Below are 27,344 nucleotides of genomic sequence, written 5' to 3'. Positions count from 1 at the left end.
TCGCCTAATAACAGACTAGATTGGCTTATTTCTAAACAGGAAAATCTATAATGGGAGGCCACTGCCTTAGTCAGCTCGTGAGGGCTAACCTTGTCCGTGGATTTCTGCCGAAAGAGTGACGTTTGAGCCAAGATAACTTCCACGTCGTTTAAGTTTCTGCTCTGCAACTCAGCTGCCTACATATTGATACATTGCATCTGTAGACAATATTTCTCCAGAGACGAGTCTAGGAGCTACCCAAGAGACTATGCTACTTCTCATTTTAACGGCAAACAGATGCATTAAGCAGCATACAGCTACCGACGCAAGAGGGATATTTTCACGCTGAAGATGAGACTTCACTGTTATCGCGTATTGCGGGAGAAACGCTTTCTGCGATGCCCTCTGAATACGCTGTAATACTGGCAACTGGAAAAATTTTGCGATTGTTTAGTAGGAAGCACAGAAAGATGATTTCACGATGCTAAAAAACTGTTCTTAATCCTTCCACTGATTACCTGCTTAGATTCCAGGCTACATACAGGATTAATCCCACACTGTCTGGAAAAAAAAGACAACGTATAATAAAATATTTTTTCCAGTTAACGACGAATATAGTGTGCGTGTAAAAGGGACATATACAGGAACGCTAGACGGGACGAGTGTTCAAAAGTCCACTGCCCTTTCAATTACTAACTTGTAGATTTGATGAACGGGTAGGGTCAAAAGGAATATTCGATACGATCGTCCGCCTTGGCGAGTGATATTTACCGCTCTCGACGTTTTGGTACATATATCCAAAGTTTTATTGCTAGTTGCCGAAGTCAACGAATTCACAAAAAAAACTGGTTGCGGTGACACTAACCTGTACCTCAGCCAATTTGAAGTTGTCACTGATGTCACGCTACAGTCTGCAAGTTTTTCACGTCACTGGCCAACACGGAGAGGCGACTCTTATCAAATATTGCTCTTATCCGAAAAAAAAATTTGTCATGATGCCTGGTGTCATTCACTAGATTCACAATTGGGATTGGCAGCACACTCAAGTCTCAAAAATATTAAACAATTATAAGAGGAAAAAACCGTCCAATTACAAACCTTACGCAGAGGTAATAGTGGGTCATAGAGAAAATAACGTCAAACAAGCCTTATATACGCTTGCATTAAGGCAAAAGACACCATTCAAATGTACTTTCGTAAGCAAGCATTCAGCAAGTCTTGTTTACAGTTATACGCTTGCAAGTCTATAAATCGTCGCGATTTGTTGACAGATACTTCTCGAAAAGCAACCAGCCCCCTTCCCAGGACTCAAAGCGTTCAGGGAAGTGGGTCCACCAAACAGAAACCAGCAGGAAAGCTACACTGCGACAACCGCCAAACAGCCCCTCTCACTATTAGGTGATGAAATTACCTTAGCAACTACGCGGAGGCAAGGCACGGCGTGAGTAGCGCTTATCGGGTGAGCGGCGACGGCGACACAAACGACTTTGCGCGCAAGCGTGTGCGCGTTCGACTGAGCGACCACGCGGCCTGCCCGGCGCTCTCTATCCCGGCCGCGGGGTCACGTGTACCGGCACCGTCTCAGCCAATGGTGGGCCTCCACGCGCCCCCACCACCTCGCGCAACCTGTGTGATTGCTTGCGTCCTGCCGACTCCTCAGTCTATCGTAATTGGTGCCAAAGGGCGCTTTCTCAGATAGGTCTGCGGCACTGCCCAGTCTCGCTGTTTATCACAGGGCATCTAATAGTGGGCGACCTCCACGAGCAGGCTCTGAGATACGCTGTACACTCCTCAGCTCTCGTGGGGTACATCGCTGATACTTTATGACCTTAACTGCGCATGTACACGTGAGTTAGCCAATTGCCGCCAAAGAACACCCTGCAGTATTGCTGCTTCAGACCTGTATTGCGCAAATGAATAGAAATAAAAGCCCCTGCACAGGCCCCAATTTATCGGCCAACCGACCGACCAATATTGCGGCAGCCTACACACGTCCTACGATTACACCGCCTCCCTCTTGTGATTTATTGCAAGTTGATTGCGTTTGTTCTACGAGATCCCGCTCTATTTAACAGAACGGAAAACGGGGGTTTGCTTTGAATAATTTAGAGGTAACAAGGGCCAAAAAGCAGAGAAAAAGCAATAGGGAAAGAAATGACTAATGCAAGGAAATAAATTCATCCACGTTCTGTAACCGGGAGCCGATGATTTTTCATTGCTGTCTAAGAATGAATCAATCGTGCATTTCGGAGCTGCTGATCGTGATCAAACCATACTTAAGGAGAAAGGGTAGTCGTCGCAGAGTCCGTAAGCTACGAGAAGAGGTAGTTAGCTACAGTAAGATTTGTAGCCAATGGTAGAAGTTAAAAGTCAATAATGTTGTATCCCCATAATTACTAAAAAGATACCTGAATTCTGCAACGCGATTTAAAAGTTGACTGAATAAATACAGCTTGCTTTTGCAAACTAAATAAGACAAAAAACATTCATGTAAAAGTTATTAATTTAGCAAAATAGATGACGGTACGTTTAAAAAACTCAAATTCGAAGAACAAAGATTACACATGATGATGGCGCACATCACCTAATAAATACAACACACACATACGAACTGAAGCATTTAGCAACTGTTAGAACTGGAAAAGAAATCCCACACTGTTCTTCATAACTGAGGACTTAAATATAGGTTGGACTTTTCTTTCTTTAATAACAATGTAGCGAGTATTTTATGAATTAACGTCCGCTGAAGGTCAATATTTTAATTTCTAATTTAATTTCCGATACTTACCGGGAATAAAATCTAAAAGCAGAATAGAGGTCGACGGACTTTTGTTCTGTATGCCACACGAAACAGTTATTGATTCGTTACAAATGAGTATTTTTTGTATCTATATTTGCTACCCTCATACTATGTATCCCACAAACATCTGCAGTGTTTAAATTTGTTCAGCAACTCTGTCCTTGAAGTTTCGTCCGCTTCACACCTTGTCACGTATATTAGAACGGCATTCAATCCCGTACGCACTGACAAAAGACGAACTTTTGTCGAACGGTTTTTACTACAGCGCTACACACGGCACGAGTTGTTGGGAGGGGTGGTGATGGGTTGGGTGCGTGTGGTCCTACCCGCCAGACACCCCGACAAGGAAAGTTCGTCCGGCGGTCGGCCAAAACGCCTACACACGTCTAATTATTGGTCGGTCGGTTGGTGCTTGTGTCGTGCACTTCAATATTCAGGAATGCCACAACTTTGGCGGCCTTCGACGTGACTCTTTCTCTTGCATTCACCGATAAGTGCAATATAAACATGCAAGTATGTTCTATTGCGGCGCAGTAGTATTAAAACTTACATAAAAAAGTACTAAGTTATGTGCCTATGCCTGCCAATGAGTAAGCAGTGTAGCAGTATCATGCTTCGGAAGGAAACTGTTTTTCGCGCATTCGTGTTAAATGTGAAACTGAGCACAAACTATAGCTTCTTAGTCTTTCCTCCGAATAGTGGGTATTAAACAGAATTGTAAACGAAGATAGCGTAGACGTGGAACACACTGAAAAGTCGCACAATCTGACTGGGCTACATAATTTCGATTCCCTGCAAACATTTGCAAAAATCGTAAATAACAGAAACCATGTGTGCCAAAAAGTAAATCTGCATGAAATATAATCTGACAAAAAAAAATTAGTAGTGAATTTCTATCTCCACGAAACTGTAAAATTTTTACATCACCACGATTCCGACAATTCCGGAGCCTGTACAGACAATTGGAATAGATATAAACATCATTTCCCCCCTTTTTATTGCTAATGGAAACCACACTTTGCATGTTGTCCCACCATACAGCGAGGCCGTCACAGGTGGTGGTCCAGATTGCTGTACACACCGGTAACTCTAATACCCAGTAGCACGTCCTCTTGCATTGATGCATGCCTATGTTCGTCGTGGCACACTATCGACACGTTCATCAGGCCACTGTTGGTCCATATTGTCCCACTCCTCAACGGCGATGCGGCGTAGATACCTCAGAGTGGTTGGTGGGTCACGTCGTCCACGAAGAGCCCTTTTCAATCTATCCCAGGCATGATCGATAGGGTGCACGTCTGGAGAACATGTTGGCCACTCTAGTCGAGCGATGTCATCTTGAAGGAAGTCATTCACAAGATGTGCACTATGGGGGCGCGAATTGTCGTCCAGGAAGACTAATGCTTCGCCAATATGTTGCCGACATGGTTGCACTATTGGTTGGAGGATGGCATTCACGTATCGTACAACCGTTATGGCACCTACCATGACCCCCAGCGGCGTACGTCGGCCCCACATAATGCCACCCCAAAACAGCAGGGAACCTCCACCATGCTACACTCGCTGGACAGTGTGTACAAGGCGTTGCTCAGCTTGACGGGGTTGGCTCCAAACACGTATCGGACGATTGTCTTGTTGAAGGCACATGCGACGCTCATCGGTGAAGTCCTGAGCGGTCCATTCGGCATGTTGTTGGGCCCATCTGTACCGCGCTGCATAGTGTCGTGGTTGCAAAGATGGATCTCGCCATGGACGTCGGGAGTAAAGTTACGCATCTGAGTCTTAACACGACGTCCTGTGACTGCACGAAAAGCACTATTCAACATGGTGGCGTTGCTGTCAGGGTTCCTCCGAGCCATAATCCGTAAGCAGCGGTCATCCACTGCAGTAGTAGCCCTTGAGCGGCCTGAGCGAGGCATGTTATCGACAGTTCCTGTCTCTCTGTATCTCCACCACGTCCGATCAACATCGCTTTGGTTCACTCGGAGACGCCTGGGCACTTCCCTAGTTGAGAGCCCTTCCTGGCACAAAGTAACAATGCGGACGCGAACGAACCGCGGTATTGACCGTCTAGGCATAGTTGAACTACAGACAACACGAGCCGTGTACCTCCTTCCTGGTGGAATGACTGGAACTGATCGGTTGTCGGACCCCCCTTCGTCTAGCAGGCGTTGCTCATGCATGCTTGTTTATATCTTTGGGCGAGTTTAGTGACATCTCTGAACAGTCAAAGGGACTGTGTCTGTGATAAAACATCCAAAGTCAACGTCTATCTTCAGGAGTTTCGGGAACCGGGGTGATGCAAAACTTTTTTTGATGTGTGTATTAATAACAATTTGAAACTAAGATTTTCTTTGTATATATTCAGTTGTGTGATAGTGCCAACCCCTTTCAAATTTTGGGTTCTGGTGACTGATCTGTGTACATTTATACTATGTGAAATGCATGAGAGAGGGTGTTAACAACCCTTACACTCAAACGAAAGTATGCTGTTCTCCGGTTTTCAGAATGGTACACTGTTGAAGTACCAACACTTGCACATGAACACCTGTCAACCGTTGATGGGAGGAATAAAGTTATTGGTAAGTTAAGTCGTAAGCTGATGGCACTTCATTTCCTATAATAGCCCTTTAACGCAGCACTTATCACGATTTTGTGGAAGAACGCTACAGATCATTTTTCAAAAAGAAATTTGCCATGTACTTAGGTCGATATGAAGCTCAGAATGTAAGTAAGATTGATGTGGTGCATGATAACGTGCGTGAGCATTCTCCTTCAATGAGCGGCCAGGGGACGAGAAAGAGCCTCTAAGGAGCTAGCAGAGCGCTGCAGCCTCTGTAGCGACGGCACGGTGCAGCCCGCAGCAGTGTTTGTAAACACGGGCGCCTGCTGCTACACTGCGGCGGGCCACCCATTAGCGGAGACCCACCAACAAAAGCCATAGGCCCGAGTGTGGTAGGCTCCGCATGTGCTACCACGTGATCGCGTCCGCTGCTCTCAAAGGCATAGAATGTTGGAATTGGCGGATCACCAGTATACCCTCACATGTATTCCATCTTCCCTATGAAATGCGTGTAGCGGGAATGCGTTTCAACCGATTTTCACACTTCCTCCTGTAATTATACACACGACTTTCTGCCTAAGAGGCCGGCCTTTGAAAGACTAATCCTACCTTCCACTTCTTAGGTTGTGAAATGTTCGGATTCACGGAAGTTTACATTAGGTTTCACAAGGAGCGGTGCTAAAAATACTGTTCTTACAAACATAAACGAGATATGCTTTGAAAGTTTCCAGAAGGTAATAAAAATTCTCCTTTTGAAAATTCTGTCAAATCACTATGGATTCGAACTTGTATCCACAATTAATGCTCCATCTCCGGTAGGCATAAAATTTTCTGCCTCGACTTATTAAACGTATATATTTCGATTGCAGATTCCGCTGTTCTGCCGGAATGATGGAATAGCTGCAACAAAAAATTGCTACAAAACCAGTTTTAAGGATACATTCTATTTCAAAAACTGTTATAATGCCAACTTTTTCTTCTTTAAATTTCTTCCTAACTGCGAAATACGTCGATGTACACCATTCGTTTTACGATGATATCAAGGTAGTGTCAAAACATGTTTGCTTGAGCGTAATAAAACGGGGTTCAGTGTCAATGATATTAAAGGACATAGTACTTGACTAAAATGAGATTATTGTCAGGCCATGTGTTTCAAGCATGCACTCAACTGAACGTTAACTCCTAACACCCTACAAACATTTCTAACCAATACATGTCCTACACTCTGTAATACACTCAATGCATGCACGTTTAAACCGTGGTTTGCCACGATGCTCGTTTTTAGTGACGAGGAATTCTTTTTATTGTGGATATGACTGAAGTATATAAATATTGTTGAAATGATTACGAGGTCCTCTAACGATAAATATCCATTGATGCATTTCATAGTGAGGTAGAAAGTGGTATAACGTTAAAAAAGGGCTTTTATTACAATTTTTGAGAACAGAATGTGTTTCTAAAATTGAATTCATTTTGTAGCAATTTACGTTGCAGCTAGTACTTGAGAATGGCACGATATCGAAATCTCGATCATGATAGATACATATCCAGCCATCACAGGCCCTGCAGACCACGCGCTTCTTCCACAAACTGCCTCCATTCCTTCCTGTTTTGTGCCGGGTCCTCCAGGTGTCTTCAACCCCCAGGGCTGCTAGGTCCTTCGCCAGGTCGTCCATCCAGCGCTGCCTTGGTCGTCCAATGGAGCGTTTGGTGTTTGGTTTCCCCCTCTAGTGCCATCTTCGCCTGTCTTCCGTCTGGCATACGGGCTACATGGCCCACCCATTGTATTCTTTTGCTCTTTATCTTCTGTTGGATAGTTAGTTGCCGCATCAGAAGGTAGATTTCCTCGTTTTTCCTCCTCCTCCATTCTCCGTTATCCAAAACTGATCCCCATATCTTCATTACTCTTCTTTCAAATACTGATAGTTTTTCCTTTTCTCGCATAGTCATGCTCCATGTTTCTGAACCGTACATTACTGCTAGGCATATCACTGTGTTGTAGATTTTCATCTTAGTGTTTACTCAGTCGATTTAGAGCCGAGCGTCTCTCTGAGGGAATGCATGCATTTCATTCCCACTGCTATTCTTTCCTTGATGTCCATTTGTATGTTGTTGTCCATGGTAAACCAAGATTCCAAGTATCTGAACTGGTGTACTCTCTTGAACATCTTGCCATCTGTCTCAAGATATCCTTCCTGCTCTTATCTTCTTCCGAATTGCACGAACTCTGTTTTGTCTCAATTCACCTTCTGTGCATGATTGTCCATTTTCTGGTACATTCCTTTCAACTCAGGCTTTGATTCACTTAGCAGTACTATGTCATCTGCATACGCGAGACAATTGAATTTACGGTCCATCTGTACTCCAGCCCACTCCTGTTGCATACACTCTTTTATTACTTTCTCTAAGATGACATTGACCAGAACAACTTGAGAGAGCATCGCCTTGTCTGAGGCCTGTCTCAATCTCGAATGTTTCTGATGTGTCTCCTCGGAAACGTACTGCTGCCTTTGACCCTTTCATATAAGCTTGCACCATTCATTCTCACTAGCTTCTCGGGGATTCTTAGGTCACGCACTACATTGTACAGGCTATTCCTGTGGATGCTGTCATATGCACGATGTAGATATCTGTATCATATCCCCAGTGTTTTTCAAACAATTTTCTTAGTGTGACAATCTGATCTGTTGTCGATCGGTTGCAATTTTCTGAGGATAATGATGGACATTACCTTATACGTTGCATTCAACAAGCTGATTCCTCCGTAGTTAACACTGGACTCGCATTCGGGAGGACGACGGTTCAATCCCGCGTCCAGCTATCCTGATTCAGGTTTTCCGTGATTTCCCTAAATCGCTCTAGGCAAATGCCGGGATGGTTCCTTTCAAAGGGCACGGCCGACTTCCTTCCCCGTCCCACCCTAATCCGATGAGACCGATGACCTCGCTGTCTGGTCTCCTTCCCCAAACCAACCAACCAACCAACCACACCAACCTCCTTAGTTACCACATTCCATTTTGCTTCCCTTCTTGTATATTGGGCATATTATAGCCAATTTCCACTCTTCTGTCAGTGTATCCTTCTCCCATACCAGCTGGATCAATTTATATACCTCTTAAGTGTATGCTCTCACCTCCCTCCTTGATTAATTCTGAGGTTATTTATATTCAATCTCGATCATAAATAAGTATATTTAGGAAGAGCCCGACGGATAATGTAATTTCTGTAACGTTACAGAGCTGGACGCCAGTAAAGCGAAAGAATTATCTTCTGAAGGTTTCACTGTAAGTTTCTATGATCGTAATGTACAGAAATAATTACCCATTTCAATGTTAGCTTCAGACAACGAGGAACTCGCAGGAATGGGGCTGAATGAATTCGTAAAAAAAATGAGGATAACAACTTCCCCCCTTGTCAGTTTTAAGTCACGAATCTAAAAATAACGGGAGCGCCGAAGGATAACAGGGGGCTGGAGGTAGAAAAGCAGCGGAGGAACGCTTAGCCAAACTTACACAGTTACCACCTTGCCTCGGAGGGAAGGTCAGCTAAGGAACATACACGATTGTATTTGTTACGCTGAGTTTGTTACTTGTCCATCGCAAGAAAAATTTTAAATCTGCTAGTGGACACTTCCTAGGAACCATAGAATACTGTGTTTTTATTTTCCATATAGATTGTTCTGGCCAATCTCCATAAGTTCAAACCTCTGATTTCTCGAAATCGCTCCCGACAAATGTCGGCATGGTTAGTTCTGAAAGCTCACGGTCGTTTTCCCTCCACAATCCGAGCTTGAGCTCCGTCTCTAATGACCTCGATGTCGACAGGACGTTAAACCCAGTCTTCCTACCTTCCTATTACATAACTTGCCAGAGTGTATTAAATGTCATGTAGATAATGTGGTGGAGTTTAAGAGAGAATCAAAGAATCTTCTGTTTGATAACACGTACTCCACTGAGTACCTTCAGAGAAACTCTTTAATTCGATATTTAGGTTATATTATAATTACATTCAGCAGTGTGACACAATAGACTTTCGTAATGTTAAGCCTTTCATCGTAGTGACATTAAATTAAAAATACATCTTTGACTTGTATCCACGTCCCAAAGAGCATTCATGGCGTCCATGGAATACAGCTAATATAATGCAGAAATGATATTCACTCTTAAAAGACTTCCTATGATGGAGGGAATGAGCCAAACTCAGACAATGTTCGGAAAAGCCGTGTTGGCAATGGATGCGGTTGCGTAAAGGTTGACTCCCCTTGTCGAACGAGCTCGGGTAGGTAATCATTTTCGCCACCTTATTCATCGACATTACTACATAGCTAAAAAAACTGCCAAAGTACGTCTTTGAGAAATGTTTATTTGCTCAGTTCACTGAAAGCATATTCACCGCTAATAACCGTGCTTCAGAGCAAACAACCATGCTACTGAGCTCCCTGAGAACTCAATCACTGACTGGTTGTTTGTCGAGATGTGAAACTGAATCTGCTTTGCTGAACAAATAATCAAGCAAAATCAGGATGACATATCAAGTGTTTGTGAGAGGTATGTACGAGTTATAGCTAACGAATGTTAATGCGAAATAAAGTCTTTGATAACAGAGTGATTTACGTTGCAGCCACAGGTCTACGCTTGTGCCTTATTTAACGAATTCTCGATATGAAAGCGAGAACTGCATTATAAATTTAGAAAATCTGCACTACAGTCTAGGTTCATCTTAAGAGCTAATGTATGTCTTTTTTCCTGTATCTGGAGGTGCGGCCGGCACAATTTATTGCTCATGTCACTGCCATGGTCGACACATCCGTTGTACTCAATGTTTGCTGTAGTTTCGGTACGTAATATTCAGGTATTTTGTTGACAAAAATCTTATTACGAACCCAAGTTAGAAACTGAGCTCCCCCCCCCCTCCATTACTCCCGCCCACGTCTCTCCCCGATTTACATGCAAGTATGCTTCACATTTGGTTTCCGATGCTTTTCAGTGTTACACTGTTCCGATCTTGCCAAGACATCTATTCTGACAAATATTTCCCTCTTTCCTATCGTCATTTTTTTTCACTCCGCCATTTTCTTCCACCTGCAGTCACTTTAATCTACAAAGCTCAGAACTCTCGGCTGTGACAGATTTTGCGAAAACAGATGAATGTCCTTGTGGTGGACGAATACACTGGATCAGAAAATCTATAATGTGGCAAGAACACCCGCGTGTTCCAGCTATTCCAGGTACCGCCAATCTTCAATTGTGTCTCCACCATAAAATATGTAGTTTAAGAAGTTCTTCAGCTCATTAAGCCCACGCTAGTTTTATTCCCTAGGAATAGACCGCGTGCGATGCAGCCGCAACGAACTACACTATGTCATCAAAAGTATTCGGACACCCCCACAATCGTACGTTTTTTATATTAGGTGCATTTTGCTGCCACCTACAGCAAGGTACTCCATATCAGCGACGTAAGTAGTCATTAGACATCGTGAGAGAGCAAAATGGGGGAGCTCCGCGGAACTCACGGACTACGAACGCGGTCAGGTGAAACAAGAATGGCTCTGAGCACTATGGGACTTAACATCTGAGGTCATCAGTCCCCTAGAACTTAGAACTACTTAAACCTAACTAACCTAAGGACATCACACACATCCATGCCAGAGGCACGATTCGAACCTGTGTCCGTAGCGGTCGCGCGGTTCCAGACTGAAACGCCTAGAACCGCTTGCCCACTAAAGCCGGCCGCGGTCAGGTGACTGGGTGTCACTGGGGTCATACGTCTGCACACGAGATTTCCACACTCCTAAACATCCCTAGGTTCGCTCTTTCTGATGTGATAATGAAGTGGAAAAGTGACGGGACACGTACAGCACAAAAGCGTACAGGCCGACCTCGTCTGTTCACTGAGAAAAATGGTTCAAATGGCTCTAAGCACTATGGAGCTTAACATCGAGGTCATCAGTCCCCTAGACTTAGAACTACTTAAACCCAACTAACCTAAGGACATCACATACATCCATGCCCGAGGCAGGATTCGCGACCGTAGCAGCAGCGCGGTTCCGGACTGAAGCGCCTAGCACCGCTCGGCCACAGAGGCCGGCTTGCTCATAAGCCACACATCACGCCGGTAAATGCCAAACGACGCCTCGCTTGGTATAAAGAGCGCAAACATTGGACGACTGAGCAGTGGAAAAGCGTTGTGTGGAGTAACGAATCACTATACACAATGTGGCGATCCGATGGGACGGTGTGGGTATGGAGAATGCCCGATGAACATCATCTGCCAGCGTGTGTAGTGCCAACAGTAAAATCTGGAGGCGGTGGTGTTATGGAGTGGTCGTGTTTTTCATGGAGGGGCTTGCACCCCATGTTGTTTTGCTTGACGCTATCACAGCACATGCCTACACTGATGTTTTAAGCACCTTCTTGCTTCCCACTGTTGAAGAGCAATTCGGGGATTGAGACTGCATCTTTCAACATGATAAAGCGCCTGTTCATAATGCACGGCCTGTGGCGAAGAGGTTAGACGACAATAACATCCCTGCAATGGACTAGCCTGCATAGAGCCCTGAACTAAATCCTATATAACGTCTTTGGGGTGTTTTGGAACGCCGACTTCGTGCCAGGCCTCACCGACCGACAACGATACCTCTCCTCAGTGCAGCACTCCGTGAAGAATTGGCTGCCACCCCCAAGAAACCATCCAGCACCAGACTGGACGTACGCCTGCGAGAGTGGAAGCTGTCATCAAGGCTAAAGGTGGGCCAACAACACGTTGAATTCCAGCATTACCGATAGAGGGCGCCACAAACTTGTAAGTCATTTTCTGCCAGGTCTCCGGATACTTTTGATCACATAGTGATATTTGCTCCGACTTGCAGAGAAGCGTCTTGTCGACAGGCAGAGCACAATCACAATGCTTTGCCTCCGCCTTAAGGGGCCCACGGTCTGCATGAAATCACACTCGCTTGATTATCGTTTTTTTTTGTTTTTTTTTTCCTCCCTTCTTCTTGTTGCAATAGCGCTCTATTACCTATTAGCAGCGTAAACAATCAAGTGAACTGTGACCTATATTTAATGTCGCCAGTGTCAGACTCATGAATTGTGGTGGGTACATGTGTGACTAGCTGTCAAGACTTAACTAATTCGTTAGTCGTGACTCTGATTTGTGTTTTTAAGAGGTCATGAACCACATAACAGAAGTGCTTATTCGCTAGCGACGAAGGTTGTAGTAGTTGGTTTACGCAATAGCACGCATAGGTTCATACTTTTAATGGTCAAAGCGTTTGATGCTGTCATTATTTCTCTTTGAACAGTTAAAACGCCTACGACAGTACCTCAGTTGCCGGCTAATTATCGCAATCGAAAGGACAGAGGCGATTTTTCTGGTCCCTAATTTTTAGTGAAAAAAATTTGCTTTTAGATTACAAAAAGCACATTTCTTGCTACTACAAGGAAAAACTGATAATACACACAGATCAGAAACGTTCCTTTTCAGGCGGAAGTTTAGTTTTGAAAACCCTGTTTACTTAAAAGAACTCGTCGCCATTTTTAGTCTACTGTTTATTTGCTGGCCGGCCGCTGTGGCCGAGCGGTTCTAGGCGCTGCAGTCTGGAACCGCGTGACCGCTACGGTCGCAGGTTCGAATCCTGCCTCGGGCATGGACGTGTGTGATGTCCTTAGGTTAGTTAGGTTTAGGTAGTTCTAAGTCCTGATGACCACAGCAGTTAAGTCCCATAGTGCTCAGAGCCATTTCAACCAATTTTTTTTGTTTATTTGCTGTCCGTTATACATTGCACTTCACTGTGATACAGAGCATAGAATGAAGTGCCTGCTTTTGATTATGTAAAGTGTGAGCTACTGAAACACCACAGCAGATGACTGTGGTTCACAGTTGAGTAAAAAGTTAGTATATATATTTGGGGAGTTTTCTGCTCATGGGTGGTTAAAATCACAGAAGAGACCAAAAACGGCTAATATCTATTGGAAGTAATTCATCTTGCTAGCCTGCGGTGTTTGTCACTACGCTGAGCCAACGCGGAACTCAGACTTAACGGTCGCGCCATTAACGTCTTTGAATAACATACATTCCATTGTGAGAGACGACAGGTATGAATGTCAGAAACTACTCGGAAAGTCTTCTTGTAATATCAGCTATGTTTACTCGCAGTAATTTTAGTCTAAGGCGTAGCGAAAGGAAAGGAAATCTGCACGCTGTAAGTTTATCAATGCAAGATTTTTAAATGCAGTACACAATGTATGACAAACAGCGTCATCTCCGAATGGTAATTACGAATTTTGAGGAGATAAGTAGTTTATGCAACGCTGAAACGGCACACTAAAACGTGTAAAAAATTATTTAACCAAATATATTCTTGAAAACCAAATGGGGAAACTTTACAGAACTAAAAAATTACGCGAAATGAGAAACGCCGTTATCTTTTCCCGCATACTAGGACTGCCCGTATTGCGCTGAAGTCACATTATTTTCTTTTCTTCTTTCGTTATTTTCCACCATACACTTATTTCCTTCGGAAAGCAACAGTAATACCGTTAAGCAAAGTAGCATATTCGAGCAGAGATATAATCGAGGTGGTGTAAGGAACCGTGATGAAACAAACTTTCATTTCATTTACTAATACATTCATGCGCGTATCGCAGTAAATTCATAGAGTAATAACAGGGCTTTGAGTATCGCCCATTGTATTTGCGACGCGAACATAAATGTAACGATAAATACTAATAACCTTCTCTTATTCTACTTTGATTATATCTCGCCATGAGTGTATACGATGCTAACCATTAATATTACAATTATTTCGCTTCCAAGAATAATTCCTTGGAGCAATTCAAATTTTAATGTCGAATACTCGAAAACGACTGTGACCCGCTGGGTGCATGTTTCCCTTGTAAGAACGTTTAAATTCTGTTAGTATCCCGACTGATTACATACAGTACCTATGGGCTGCAAAGTGAATCTCAGATATGCACTATCGGTGTAGATAAACGCAGCCAGTGGATACGCTTCCGAGAGCAAAATAAATCTTCTCAGGAATCCATCGAACAGAAATCTTATCACCTACTTAGATGTACAGTCGCTGCCGCTCCAGATGCGCCACTGACAATTAAATGGGTCTACCTAGGGTATTAATTCCTTGATACCTCCATAAAACTGTTAGAAATCATTCTGTTCGGTTTCTTGTTGCAGGCAACGTAGCAACGCATGCTTCTAGAAGCTAAATAGCTACAATTTGTACTTCTCACGATGTAATAACATTTCTCCACGTCAAAAGCGAGAGAGATGGCTGTTTCACTGCTTACGCTGCAGCTAAGCTTGAGCTTATCCATGGCGTTAATTTTCGCTACCAGAGGTAAAAAAGGTAACGAATTATGGCAAAAATCATTACTCAATGAAACAGATTAAAAGTGGCGTTCCCATAGGCAACTGCTGAGATTTGCCAATTCCCTGAGTGCCTACAGCACAGAACTGAAGCATCAGCAGGAAGGAAGCGGTTTTGCTCAAACTTCCGGCACACATACGCCGAGGATATAAAGGACAGAAAAGCACGAATAGGAGGCTAATTGGTGAAGTCAGTCTGTATAGAACAAATTCCTTTGCCATACAAACGGAGGCGGAATTTGAAATCACTTGCCGAAGTACAAAGATGCTATCTTACAATATTGATACTAGTTCTCCTCAAAACAAATTTTTCTTGTTACAGACTAACAGCCGCCGAGGGTCGTCCTTTCTGCAGTGCCACAAGAGTTTGCGAAATTCGAAACAGTAACAATCCATCAAAACAAATGGCACGATAATTGTGTGTTGCCTGTCTTTCAAATGAATGAAATACCGTCCCTTATATAAAAAAAAAGGAAACAAAAGAAATATTCGGAGTAGGTATTAAAATCCATGGAGAAGAAATAAAAACTTTGAGGTTCGCCGATGACATTGTAATTCTGTCAGAGACAGCAAAGGACTTGGAAGAGCAGTTGAATGGAATGGAAAGTGTCTTGAGAGGAGTATATAAGATGAAAATCAACAAAAGCAAAACGAAGATAATGGAATGTAGTAGAATTAAGTCGAGTGATACTGAGGGAATTAGATTAGGAAATGAGACACTTGAAATAGTAAAGGAGCTTTTCTATTTGGGGAGCAAAATAACTGATGATGGTCGACGTAGAGAGGATATAAAATGTAGACTGGCAATGGCAAGCAAAGCGTTTCTGATGAAGAGAAATTTGTTAACATCTAGTATAGATTTAAGTGTCAGGAAGTCTTTTCTGAAAGTATTTGTATGGAGTGTAGCCATGTATGGAAGTGGAACATGGACGATAAATAGTTTAGACAAGAAGGGAAAAGAAGCTTTCGAAATGTGGTGCTACAGAAGAATGCTGAAGATTAGATGGGTAGATCACATAACTAATGAGGATGTATTGAACAGGATTGGGGAGAAGTTTGTGGCACAACTTGACCAAAAGAAGGGATCGGTTGGTAGGACATGTTCTGAGGCATCAAGGGATCACCAATTTAGTATTGGAGGGCAGCGTGCAGGGTAAAAATCGTATAGGGAGACCAAGAGATGAATACACTAAGCAGATTCAGAAGGATGTGGGTTGCAGTAGGTACTGGGAGATGAAGAAGCTTGCACAGGATAGAGTAGCATGGAGAGCTGTATCAAACGAGTCTCAGGACTGAAGACGACAACAACAACATAAAAAAAATATTTCGGGCAGTTTACTGCCCACGGACTTAATATTCGAAGGTTTACGAGTCTATTGTGTACCTGCGCGGCCGAGATAATACAATGAGGGACGTTCCAAAAACTGCTATCATCGACTACATCCAAAAAGTGCGCAATATGCTACTGGACGATCGATAGTCATCGGTTCCACTACTAATGTAATATGGCGTTGCCACCAAGGTAACGCATATCAACCGAAAAATTATGTAAGGAATTATGAAAAAATTTCACTTACGGTGGTTGCCATGTTTACTGAATGCTGGTCTAAGGCTAATGCAGACTAGTTTGTGCCCAACGTTTCACCAGTTTAGAGAGAAGCCATATGCTTTTATTGTCTAGACTTGTCACCATTTACAGTAAACTGGTTCACCATTCTGTACCAGATACTAAGCAACAACGAAAGCAGTCAGTGTTATTCGCCGTCCCAGCATCAAAAAGATGGAGTGTATTTCATCTGCATAAAGTTGAGGCTAGTGGTTACTAGCACGCGAAGTGGTTCTTCTTATTTGATTAACATGCAAAACGATGATAAATAACTTGCAGTCATTTGCAAATCTTTCGGGGAAAACAATAATTAGTTTGAAACGGCCTCGTTTGGAAAGGAAAAATGTCATCGAATGCCGCTTTGGGAGTAGAAAATTGAAGGATAGGGGTTATGAATTAGAACATGCATCCTGCTCGCCGGCTCTGGTACCGGATGGTTTCCAGCTAATCCTACAACTAAATGCATTTTTGACTCAAAATCGTTTTGAGGCCGATGAAGGTAGCTAAGGTGAGTATTCTGCAGACGTTCTAGAATAATAGTTAAGGTATGAATGTTCTTACTGTATAAAGATCAGTGGTTGGGGTTTAATCATCATAAGCGTTTATTGTTCTCAGGTACGCCACTACCCCGAGACCAACCGGAACCCCTTCAAACCGCGAGTAACTTTCTGAATGGATGAAATGTGATTCTTCCAGGGGAACAGAGCAGCAGTGTAGCGGCAGATAACCGCAACCGAAAGTTATTCGATACAGCAGCATGCGAGTTCAGTCGCAAGGTCAGCACCGCGCCACTACAGAAGTTGGGAGTCTAGGGCGGAGGTGAGACGGGAGGGGGAACTTCTGCGTAGACTTGGAACCAGCCGTCGGGTTGATGCCTGTTATACTTAGTGCCATCTGTTTGTTTCAACACCGTAACGATTTACTGGGCAATTTCTTGAGGTATTCATTGTCCCCTCCCCGCCACTCTTGGTGTCATGGCGCGACTGAGTGCAATGTGAACGGAGTTAATAAGATTCTTGAGTTGCACAAATCACTGGAAAATGGTAATATAAAAAAACGGGGCGAAAGGGAGGGGGGGGGGTGGTTGAAGGTAGCAGGACCACTCGAGTTTGCAGCGCGGGGTAGTCGCGCGGTCTCAAGGAGACTGTCACGGTCCGCCCGGTTACCCCCGTCGGAAGTTTGAGTCCTCCCTCGGGCGTGTGTGTGTGTTTGTGTGTGTTGTCCATAGCGTAAGTTAGATTAAGTAGTGTGTAAGCTTAGGGGACCGATGACCTAAGCAGTTTGGTCCCATAGATCTTTCCACAAATTTAGCACTCGAGCTTCTAACAAGGGAACCTCCCCATCGCACCCCCCTCAGATTTAGTTATAAGTTGGCACAGTGGATAGGCCTTGAAAAACTGAACACAGATCAATCGGGAAAACAGTAAGAGGTTGTGTGCAACTATGAAAAAAATAAGCAAAATATACAAACTGACTAGTCCACGCGCAAGATAGGCAACATAAAGGGTAGTGTGAGTTCAGCAACGCCGTGGTCCCTTGATTAGCGTGAGCAGCTCAGGAACCAGAGGTCCTTGGTTCAATACTACCTTCGAGTGAAAAGTTTAATTTTTTATTTTCAGACAATTATTATCTGTCCGTCCGTCCGTCCGATGTGAGGTAACTGCACCGTAGTATGGGGACGCTACACCTAAACCGAAAAATTTAAAAACGTTAAAAACATATGTTTTGATCGAGCACAGGGAAAACTGTGCGACTGTGAAACTGTTGTATTGATTTGTTGCAGTTTACGTGACAAACTCTTATGTTTTCATCACTTTTTTGAGAGTGATTATCACATCCACAAGAAAACCTAAATCGGGCAAGGTAGAAGAATCTTTTTACCCATTCGCCAAGTTAGGTGGGTCGACAACATATTCCTGTCATGTGACGCACATGCCGTCACCAGTGTCGTATAGAATATATCAGACGTGCTTTCCTGTGGAGGAATCGGTTGACCTATGACCTTGCGATCAAAAGTTTTCGGTTCTCATTGGAGAGGCAGGTCCTTTCGTCTACTAATCGCACAGATTTGCGGTGCGGTCGCAAAACACAGACACTGAACTTATTACAGTGAACAGAGACGTCAATGAACGAACGGACAGATCATAACTATGCACAAATAAAGAAAGTAAACTTTTCACTCGAGGAAAGGCTTGAGCCAAGGACGTCCCGTTCCACAGTTGCACACGCTAACCACGGCGCTCCTGATTTCGCATTCTCCTTGATGTTGCTTATCTTGCACATGGGCTACTCAGTTTGTATATTTTGCTTATTTTTTCCACAGTTCCACACAACTTCTTCCTGTTTTCTTGATCGATCTGTGTTCAGTTTTTCAAGGCCTATCCACTGTGCCAACTTATAACTAATTCTGAGGGGGGTGCGATGGGGAGGTTCCCTTGTAAGCACTTAACACTATGGGAACGAAATCACAGAGCAGCGAATGTTACCACCGGGAAGGAGCACGTACATGTTGAAAAATTAGAAAGAGTGAGCCGTTACACGAGCTTCTTTATGCCCTCCTCCAAGAACTCTCCCGCCAGCTCCTTCGCCCACTTCAGAACTTCTCTGTACCTGCTCGTCGGTTGAAAATTTAATTGAGCTCATGTGTGGCTTCAGGGAGTTGAAAAGATTATCTGGAGGCGCCAAGTCAGGAGAAAGAGGGGAGCGGTAGTGTGGTTCTTGTCCAAGAGCACGTTGGTGGCTAAGGCTGTGTGAAGATGGGCGCTGTCGTGCAACCATCAAACTCTTTTCGTCAGCATTTCCCTCTTTTTGTTCTGAGTGCTCCTTTCGAGTTTTTTTTTAAGTTCTCACAATATTGTTGTGCATTGGTCTATTGCTGAGGCAGAAATTAGACCAAAATTGTCGCTTATCGGTCCCACAATATCGAGGCCATGATTTTTTTGCCCAAAATTGTCGTTTTGAATTTTTTGGCAGATGGGTATTGGTGTGACGCCACTCACGTTTCTCTTCCAGTCGCAACAGAGCACAGAAAATCCTTATCTTCCAATTCAAAACGCTCAAAAAATTCGCGGGTGCTAATGACCCGATTTCTCTTGTGCTGCTCTGTCAGCTGTTTTGGAACCCACCTTGCGCACAGTTTCCAGTATCCCAGAGTTTCTGTATGTGTCTCTTACAAGATAGTTCTGGCGAGTCGTGGAATCATCGCAGCAATTTCATCCACTGTCAATCAGAGGTCTTCACGAAGAGCTGTCTTGATTTTTTTCACCAAATCATCAGTTAAAATGGAAGGTCTTCCACTCCTCTGTTGGTCGTGAACATCTGTTCAGACTCCACTAAACTCCCTACACCACTTAAACACACTCGTTCTATCCTACACCTTCTCCGTAAACCGTTTCGATTTCCAATAAAATATCGGTAGGTGTTATTCCTTTCGAGAGTAGGAAGTGGATCACAGGAAGTTGCTCGCACTTCGCGGTTTTTTTTACCAACATCTTTCACGCAACTGAGGCCAACGTCAGTTTACGAACTGCTGTGTCCCTTCAATGGACGCTCTGGTCACGGGTTCCACCTCTACCACTGTTTTGTCCACCCCCAAGAAACAAAAAAACGCCACAGTCCGTTATGATCACAATACACTTATTTATTGAACATACCTCGTATAAGATGAGACTGTTTTGACAATCATTTACCTGGCAAGCCTAAAATAATGGCAAAAAACCAACCGTATTTTTTTATGAATAATGCGAACACTACAAAATATGGCTCACAGGTGGCGGAACGGACTGGGCTTAAAAAAAAAGGAAAAAGTTCGGTATTTTGCACGAAAAGGCGGTTTTAAAAATTAGATCAGGGTCTTTCCGACCAACACAGGAACACAACCAGTATAAGTATCAGTACCAGTTAACATACAAATCACGTTTTTGACAGAATATGCCTGAGGTATATAATTACGAAGTTCAGCAGCGCATGTGTGCACTCCTGTTATACATTGAAACGGTCCGCCACAGTACGGTGGAACGCCTTTGGAAGAGTCAAAGCAAAATAAAGCAGCTCATTGATAAAGCGTAGGACTGCGCCTTCTTTGTCGTTCTAGCGGTGTGCTACGGTACTATTGCTTTAATGTAAATTGGGACTGCAGACGTACCTGCCAACGAACAAAATATAATTAAGTAACTTTCATTCATATCATTTTTGTCCTTATGGGCAGTGTTTGATTCCAAATATCTCATCATGAAACAATTTTCATTTCTTTCCTTTCTTCCTCTTCTCTTCCCAAAATCTCTTCATCCTTTACCTATGCTCTTGTTTCCTCTGTTCCGTCAATAATGCACTCGTCTTCCTCTTCTCATTTACCATAAATTTTGCGCTCCTAACTTTATTCCTGAATCCTTTCTGTCTTTTATCATTTGTTTGTTGATCCCCAGCAGCCTTATATCTTCCTCTATTTCATGATACCAATTTGATTTAAGGCTTGAATGTTTTACTGTATCAAAGGTTCTCTTTGAAAGTCTGGTGTTGTCCATAGAAATTTAGTCTGCGTTTTCTGATCATGTCTGTGAGTCTGACAGTGAGTTGGTATAACTCATTCGTAGGTATTTTCATCCATATGCCATCTTTGTGTATTGGTCCGAATATTTTCCTGAGAATTATGCATACTATTTTTTCTGTATCTATAATGCCTGATGCTCCAATTGTGGTAGTTTCTGATGCATATAGTGCTTCCGGTAATACAACTATTTCGTAGTGTCTAATTTTGGCCTGTCTTGACATGCTTTTCTTATTATAATGTGACCATGTGAGTTTGTACGCTTTCTGTAGTCTCTCTGTTCTATGTTGGATGCCTTGTTTGGTCCTCCTATTTGTATGTATTCCCCTACATATTTAAATTTATCGACTCTTTTTACGGATCGATAGATAGTTTGCATGATGTATACATTGTTGGTTTGTCGTTCCATGTATTGAGTCTTATTATACGATATCTGTAGACCTGTTTTGGCAGCTGTTTCATGTACGTGTTCCAGTGCTTCCTTTGCCTCCTGTGTGATCTGCAAATGCTAGACATTTTATGATTGTTCTTGTTTTACGTGTTCTTCCTGGCTGTATTCCTTTAATTGCTCTTCTCATTGTATAAGTAACTTTATTTTTTCGATGTGATAAATGAAAGTTTGCCCCTCGTAAATGACGAAAGTAATCTTTTGGCGGGTATAAGCTACCAGATAATGATTTGATCAGTTAATTAATTAATTAATTAATAACGCATGTAACGTCCATAACTTAAACTGATTAACAACGAAGATATGATGAAATAAACCTAAGAGAAAGTCTAATGAAGAACTCCAGGAGACTTAGAATAATAAAAAGCATGGGTGAATTTACCGAATCAGTATTAACGACAAATTATAAACAGGCTCTTAATACTTCAGCCATATATTTCACGCAGCAGTGATAAAACAGATTAGGCAAACATATTCCCATAGCTTTAAAGCAAACGCAACGGAGAAGTGGAAGCCTTACTACTGTAGCAGGAACAGTTCGTCATGCACAGCACAATCGCATACAGCGCATGGTGCACAACCAATGAACGGTGCAGTGGCACGTGAACCTAAATTCATGTAAATGTAAAGTAATGCGCATAAAAATGGTAGTACCGTACAATGTTAAGAGTCGCAGTGCAAAACTGAATCTCTCACCTACGTTTGAGGAAGTCAGAGAACATACTATGTGATCACCTGGCACGTAAACTCTACTTATACAGAAAAAATTTATACTAACGCAGCTTCGGTAGCGTCTTACCCCCCGGGTAAATGTCAGACCCCCAGAAAAACAAATCACAATCGTCTGAAAGTTTTCAGGAAATTTAGACACACGTCACATTATAAACTTAATACCATTTTTTATTTATTCTTTAGTGAGAAACATACAGATACACTGATTGACAATCAAACCAGAAAATATAATAATTAGGCTACGAAAATGCATCATTCATATGTTGTCTTTTTTTCAGTGCGAAGAGCTGCTATGTTGCAGCTCTCCATGCTAGTATATCCATTGCAGGTATCTTCTTCATCTCTGCATGTCTACTGCAACCATTTGAACCAGCTTACGGTAGTAATTACTTCCCTCCATTACTAAACTGACGTGACCTTGACGCCTTAAGATGTACCGTATCAACCGAACCCTTCTAATACTGTAATAAACTTTTGCTATAAATACATTTTTTTTACCGAAGTCTGTTCAGTACTTCTTCAATAATTCGATCTACCCATCTGATCTTCAGCATTCTTCTTTCTACTGCACCACATTTCAAAAGTTTCTCTTCTTGTATGAACTACTTATCGTCCACGTGTCACTTCCGTACAACGCCAAACTTCAAATACCAACAGAAAAAGTTCCTAAAATTTTACTTCAGATGTTACCAGTCTGTGTTTTATATCCTCTGTATTTCGGCCATCATTAGTTATTTTGCTGACAGGTACCAGAACTCGTCAACTACTTTCATTGTCTCATTTCCTAACCTTGTTCCCTCAGTATGACCTCTCTAATTCGAATATTACCCTTGTTTTAGATTTGTTGTTCATCTTTTCACGAACCATCCACTCCGTTCAACAGCTCATGCGCGGCCTTTTGTCCCTCACACAATTAAAACGTCACCGCCAGATCTCTGTTTCGGTTACTTCTGCCTGAAAAACTTCATTTCCAAATTTCTCCTTGGTTTCCTCCACTGCTTAATCAGTGAAGATTGAACAACAATGTGGTAGGCTACAATTCTCTCTCACTCCCTTCTCAACCAGTGCCTGCCCTTTTATAACTGCAGACTGGTTTATGTACAAGTTGGAAATAATCTTTTGCTCCCTCATTTTATCCCTGCACCTTTAGATATCCCCAGAACTTCGCAACCTCCAATGCACTTGGGGTGGCATGAATATCCTTCACGCACGATGTTGGACACAGTAGGCACTGTAACATGTGGCTTGTGATTTAATCTGGTGCGCTTTCACAGTAGATGTCATCTACATTAACGCCTCATTTCTTCATGTTGTCCTTGGATTTTTCCTATTCTGGATCGTAACCTTTTTATGGACTTCAATAAGAAACAGTTTTCAATGTTCCAGGGGGTAGCTGCTCGGCTGCTGACATCCATCTGTAAAGTGCAGGGGTTCTTCCCTCTACTCGAGGCATGGTTGCTTCACTTCTCTGCGTACATAGGGTGGTGCTATTCCAGCTAGGTAATAAACTTTAACTTTGGAGTAGAACTGCGGCAACCTGTAATCAGCCTACACGTTTTACTGAGTGCTGTAGCTATCTACCTGGTAAACGATGCTCCGTACCAAACAGGAGAGCTGTTTTCCACACTGGAAAATCAGCGCCATCGCAGATACATGGGTTGCAAGAGCTGAGAGTCTCGTTTGCGGCCTTGCCAAATTACAACCAAATTGTTTCGTCTGGAGAGTTTCGATTTGTTGATCTCACAGAGGCTCATGAATGTAAGAGTCTTAGTAGTACAATAGTCACTTTTCTTTGAACTGCGGCATTGGTATTATGTCCGACATATAATGTTCCGACGAGCTTTGTGACGTACTGTGCGCACAGCTCATATTGGCCAAAGACCGTGAGTGCTGCACGTCAGTGTTTGTACACAAAATTCTGTGAAGCGTAGCGCGTCGCCTGCCCACCGAACCCCACCGCACCGCTTGCGTCTCTCGTGTTCCGGTCAAACACCCTGCGACGGGAACCGGTTTCGGTTACGACAGCATACCGGAGTACTGTCATTTTTCAGTAGCGTGGCCTCCCAACCTGCTACAACAGTGGAACAATCGTGCATGGGATGTTGAAGAATTGTCTCGTACACTGGAGAATAGGGTTTGTGCAGCTTAGAAAACGTTGCCGCGAAATCAGTAACTATTTAAATAAACAGAATGGTACTGTACAGGAATACATGGGGCAATACTGATTCTGCGACTTCTCAGAAGATAGAACGGAAAAAGGAAGTCTGTCCTCGATGTACTGAATCCGTAAGACACAGTAGTCAGGAAAAAAAGACAATCAAAGTTGTGGCAGAAGAATAAAAAAGAAATGGATAACTGAATGTAGTCGAATTAAATAAAGTAATGCTGAAGGAATTAAATTATGAAATGAGACAGTAGCTGTAATGATCAGTTTTGCTATCTGGGCAGCAAAACTACTGGCTATGCCAGAAGTAGAAACGTTATAAAATGCAGAGTAGCAAGAAACGCGTTACGACAAAGAGAAATATGCTAACGTCGGCCGGCCGCGGTGGTCTCGCGGTTCTAGGCGCGCAGTCCGGAACAGTGCGACTGCTGCGGTCGCAGGTTCGAATCCTGCCTCGGGCATGGATGTGTGTGATGTCCTTAGGTTAGTTAGGTTTAAGTAGTTCTAAGTTCTAGGGGACTAATGACCACAGCAGTTGAGTCCCATAGTGCTTAGAGCCATTTTTTTTTTTTTTTGCTAACGTCGAAAATAAATTTGTATAAGAAATAATTTTCTGGAGATAATTGCCCGGAGTTTAGCTTTCTACGGAAGTGAAATGTGGACGATAAACAGTACATACAAGAAGAGAATACAAGCTTTTGAAATGTGGCACTAACCAAAAACGTACAATTCGACGGGTAGTTGGTATAACTAATGAACAGTAGCTTGCAGCAGTTATGCAGAGCTGGCCGAAGTGGCCGTGCGGGTCTAGGCGCTAAAGTCTGGAGCCGAGCGACCTCTACTGTCGCAGGTTCGAATCCTGCCTCGGGCACGGATGTGTGTGATGTCCTTAGGTTAGTTAGGTTTAATTAGTTCCAAGTTCTAGGCGACTGAAGACCTCAGAAGTTAAGTCGCATAGTGCACAGAGCCAGCCAGTTATGCAGAGATGAAGATGCTTTCGCAACATACACTAGTGTGGAGTACTACATAAACCAGTCTTTGGAATGACGAATAAGAGGACACATTTCTGAACAAGTGTGTATACTGTATTCCGAGGATGAGTCAAACGGGGGACGGGCGGTCGATATTCAGTTTAATCCTTGTCTTATAGTACAAGTGCTCCGTCCTTAGTGGCATAGGATTCGACGTGGCGTTTCCATTTCGTATTCGTAATAAGAACAAACACGTACAGTTACAACGCTGCTTTCGGTAACATCCCTTTAAGCCTGCATCTCCCGTGACAATGGAAGCAGTGCAGCTGTGGCGTCTAGCAGACAGCTTTATCGCAGGTTGCGTTTCCGACAGGTGCGCCAGTGCGCTCGCGCCTTCGTCCGCTCCCCCCCCCCCCCCCCCCTCCTACCCCGGCCAACCCCCACCACCGAACAGCTGGTGCACTTTGCCCCGCGCTATCAGGTGCGCAGGCACATCCGCGCACCGTTGTGTTGCAATTGGCCAGGCGGAGCCCAGGCCTCGATCCATGGAAGCCACGTCATGGCTTCTCCAATTATATTCTAGCCTGCTGTTAGACGTAGCTACGTAAAACAAACATAGAAGGGACAAACGGCCACATGCAGCACAATTAAAAAATGACTATTTTATTATATTGCAACCAGTTTCGGTGACTCAATACACTTTCTTGAGGCCTTCACCGACAATGAAGATGGTGTATTGAGTCACTGAAACTGGTTACAATAAAATAACATCAAACCTACAGCTGCAGGTCTTTCATTTTTTTTAACTTAACGTGAACGGCCGACGTCCGCTGAACATCAATCACTAGTATGGACACCCAGGAACTAAAAATTGAAGCTGCTTCTCTGCTGATTGGGCCAGTTGCCCCCCCCCCCCCCCTCCGAGGTTAAACAGTTACTGGGTATCAGCTTCTGGCACGAAGTATTGGACACGCAAGTGTAATCGATGTAATCGAAATTTCGCTATCAAAAAGTGCACCACTTGATACCACACTCTTCATTCAGTGGCATACCAGTAACTTACACATTGCCGCAAGTTGGCCTTTCCCCCGCATGAAGGTCATATTTTTCCAATGCAACTGAGCTCTACCCCTCCTCACCGAACTCAGACCCAACAAAATAGACACCATGTGCACAGTACTGTTACGCCGCTGCCACGGATGCCAATAACACAAGGTAATGTTCGTAAGAAAGCACTGAAAAAAAGTTTGTCTTTAGTCTGACAAGTTTCCTTCATTTCTACCTTTGCTTCTAAACTGTATTGTCCTGGCGCACATATACTACAAGTCACTCAAGTGTGTGTGTGTGTGTGTGTGTGTGTGTGTGTGTGTGTGTGTGCGCGCGATCACGTCAGAGAAAAGCGTGATGGCAATAGCACCGAGGTAGCTATCGAACGGAACAATGAAAGGATCACCGTCTCCTATTTCCATTAGAAAAAACGAAAAAGTTGGAATTTAACCCTGGTCACGGTTGGTGATCAATAATTGTACATCACTCGTCTTGTTGACCAAACCGTGGTGTGCTAATTTCGTCCGCCACTTGGCCATTACAAGTCTGGCACCTGCATTTGTTATACTTTCGGATCTAGAACGGTGACCCAGTGAGGTATGTGGATGTTGACACCTAATCCGAACAAGTAGAGTAATTTTTCCACTTGTTCTTCGTATAAATGTTTGTATTGTTGTGATTTATTATCCAATCGAGGCATCTTAAGTCCGCCGCGCGAGGTAGCGGCGTGGTTTCAGGCGTATTGTCACGGTCCGTGCGGCTCCCCTCGTCGGAGGCTCGAGCTTACTATTCAAACGGGCGGTCCACTTCTGCGTGTGATTCGCTGCATCGTCAGCACCGAATCACTGCGTAGACCGCCGATAATCATAATAATACCTTTACTTACCAAATGTCCTCTTCCTCTATGGCAGTATTTGGACATTAAGATATTTCGGACCAGTCTACTTTATAGGAGACGAATCACAGTGTTAACGACAACGAATGCTCTAAATTGTATGTGCTTTAACACTTATTGTTCACGTGAAGAATCGAGCATTAAATAATACACACATTGCACTTAATGAAATGAACTTTCAAACACTCGTCCTTTACTGATAAGCA

The 27,344-nt window shown here is 43.4% G+C and overlaps 1 protein-coding gene across 5 annotated transcripts in view; it reads right to left on the bottom strand.

Annotated features, from left to right (window-relative positions):
- The window catches only part of LOC126336813 (long-chain-fatty-acid--CoA ligase 4), a 249,793-nt gene that overhangs the window by 91,754 nt on the left and 130,695 nt on the right, over nt 1–27,344 (bottom strand). For 2 of the 5 annotated variants that reach the window (XM_050000868.1, XM_050000870.1), the window contains exon 1: nt 1,391–1,504. The exons of the other annotated variants lie outside the window; for them this stretch is intronic. The gene's annotated coding sequence lies outside the window, so the exon portion shown is untranslated. Of the gene's footprint in view, nt 1–1,390; nt 1,505–27,344 lie in introns of those variants that run through there. 5 annotated transcript variants of the gene reach the window in all.

This window comes from Schistocerca gregaria, chromosome 2 (assembly GCF_023897955.1).
Source record: "Schistocerca gregaria isolate iqSchGreg1 chromosome 2, iqSchGreg1.2, whole genome shotgun sequence".
Taxonomy (NCBI): Eukaryota; Metazoa; Arthropoda; class Insecta; order Orthoptera; family Acrididae; genus Schistocerca; species Schistocerca gregaria.
The sequence above is the reverse complement of the archived record's forward strand: the minus strand, read 5'-3'. Positions and strand labels throughout refer to the sequence as shown.